This window comes from Lupinus angustifolius, chromosome LG11, assembly GCF_001865875.1.
Source record: "Lupinus angustifolius cultivar Tanjil chromosome LG11, LupAngTanjil_v1.0, whole genome shotgun sequence".
NCBI lineage: Eukaryota > Viridiplantae > Streptophyta > Magnoliopsida > Fabales > Fabaceae > Lupinus > Lupinus angustifolius.
Window position 1 is genome coordinate 11,887,594 of NC_032019.1, and position 3,087 is coordinate 11,890,680.

Genomic DNA, 3,087 nt, shown 5'->3' on the forward strand with positions numbered 1-3,087 from the left:
CGAGGATGAGGATGAGGATGAGGATGACGATAAGGAGGAAAATAGGACGAGGACGAGAATGAGAATTAGAATAAGATGAGGATGAGGACGAGGATAGGATGAGGATTAGAATGAGGTAGCGGATAGGATGAGGATGAGGATGAGCATGAGGATGGGGACGAGAATGAGGATTAGGATCGGATGATGAGGAGGATGAGGATGAGGAAGAATATGACGATGAGAATGCGGTTAGGATGAGGATGAGGATATGAGGAGGATTAGAATGAGGATAGGATGAAGAGGAGGATGAGGATGAGGAAGAGGAAAGGATGAGGACAAGAATGAGAATGAGGATAGGATGAGGATGAGGAAGAGGATAGGATGAGGACGAGAATGAGGACGAGGATAGGATGAGGATGAGGATAGGTTGAGGACGAGAATGAGGATAATAATTAGGATAGAAGGAGAATCAGAATGAGGATAGGATGAAGAGGAGGATGAGGACGAGGATGAGTATTGGATGAGGACAAGGATGAGGATGAGGACGAGGATAAGGAAGAGGATAGGATGAGGATGAGGATAGGTTGAGGACGAGAATGAGGATAATAATTAGGATAGAAGGAGAATCAGAATGAGGATAGGATGAAGAGGAGGATGAGGACGAGGATGAGTATTGGATGAGGACAAGGATGAGGATGAGGACGAGGATAAGGAAGAGGATAGGATGAGGATGAGGATAGGTTGAGGACGAGAATGAGGATAATAATTAGGATAGAAGGAGAATCAGAATGAGGATAGGATGAAGAGGAGGATGAGGACGAGGATGAGTATTGGATGAGGACAAGGATGAGGATGAGGACGAGGATAAGGAAGAGGATAGGATGAGGATGAGGATAGGTTGAGGACGAGAATGAGGATAATAATTAGGATAGAAGGAGAATCAGAATGAGGATAGGATGAAGAGGAGGATGAGGACGAGGATGAGTATTGGATGAGGACAAGGATGAGGATGAGGACGAGGATAAGGAAGAGGATAGGATGAGGATGAGGATAGGTTGAGGACGAGAATGAGGATAATAATTAGGATAGAAGGAGAATCAGAATGAGGATAGGATGAAGAGGAGGATGAGGACGAGGATGAGTATTGGATGAGGACAAGGATGAGGATGAGGACGAGGATAAGGAAGAGGATAGGATGAGGATGAGGATGAGGATAGGATAAGGATAAGGATTAGGAAGAGGATGAGGATAAGGATGAGGATAAGGGGGAGGATAGGATGAGGACGAGAATGGGAATGAGGATAGGATGAGGAGGAGGATAGGATGAGGAGGAGGAGGATGAGGATGAGGATGAGGATGAGGATGAGGATGAGGATGAGGATGAGGATGAGGATGAGGATGAGGATGAGGATGAGGATGAGGATGAGGATGAGGATGAGGATGAGGATGAGGATGAGGATGAGGATGAGGATGAGGATGAGGATAGGATGAGGAAGAGGAAGAGGATGAGGATGAGGAAGTGGATAGGATGAGGACGAGAATGAGAATGAGTTTGGGCTGAGGACGAGAATGAGGATGAGGATAGAATGAGGATGAGGATGAGGATGGGGATAGGATGGGGATGAGGATCAGGATGAGGATGACGATAGGATAAGGATGAGGATGACGACAGGATGAGGATAGGATGAGGATGAAGATGAGGAAGAGGATGAGTATGACGATGAGGATAAGGATGAGAATGAGTATAGGATGCGAATGAGAACAAGGATGAGGATAGGAGGAGGATGAGGATAGAAAGAGGTTGAAGATAGGATGAGGCTAAGAATGATGATGAGGATGAGGATGAGGATAGGAGGAGGATGAGGATGAGGATAGGATGAGGATGAGGATGAGGATAAGGATAGGAGGAGGATGAGAATGAGGATAGGATGAAGAGGAGGATGAGGACGAGGACGAGGATGAGGATAGGATGAGGACAAGCATGAGGACGAGGATAAGGAAGAGGATAGGATGAGGATGAGGACAGGATAAGGAGGAGGATAGGATGTGGACGAGAATGAGAATGAGGATAGGATGAGGACGAGGATAGGATGAGGAGGAGGAGGAGGAGGATGAGAATGAGGATGAGGATGAGGATAGGATGATGACGAGAATGAAAATGAGGACATGATGAGGATGAGGATGAGGATAGGATGGGGATAGGAAGAGGACGAGGATGTGGATGAGGATAGGATGAGGATGAAAATGTGGAAGAGGATTAGGATGAGGAAGAGGATAAGAACGAGGATGAGGATAGGAGGAGGACGAGAATGAGGATGAGGATAGGATGAGGACGAGAATGAGGATAGGATGAGGATGAGGATGAGGATAGGATGAGGACGAGAATGAGGATAGGATGAGGATGAGGATGAGGATAGGATGAGGACGAGAATGAGGATAGGATGAGGATGAGGATGAGGATAGGATGAGGACGAGAATGAGGATAGGATGAGGATGAGGATGAGGATAGGATGAGGACGAGAATGAGGATAGGATGAGGATGAGGATGAGGATAGGATGAGGACGAGAATGAGGATAGGATGAGGATGAGGATGAGGATAGGATGAGGACGAGAATGAGGATAGGATGAGGATGAGGATGAGGATAGGATGAGGACGAGAATGAGGATAGGATGAGGATGAGGATGAGGATAGGATGAGGACGAGAATGAGGATAGGATGAGGATGAGGATGAGGATAGGATGAGGACGAGAATGAGGATAGGATGAGGATGAGGATGAGGATAGGATGAGGACGAGAATGAGGATAGGATGAGGATGAGGATGAGGATAGGATGAGGACGAGAATGAGGATAGGATGAGGATGAGGATGAGGATAGGATGAGGACGAGAATGAGGATAGGATGAGGATGAGGATGAGGATAGGATGAGGACGAGAATGAGGATAGGATGAGGATGAGGATGAGGATGAGGAAAGGATGAGGACGAGAATGAGAATGAGGATAGGATGAGGATGAGGATGAGGATGAGGAAGTAGAAAGGGTGAGGTCGAGAATGAGAATGAGGATAGAATGAAGATGAGGAGGAGGATAGGATGAGGACGAGGATGA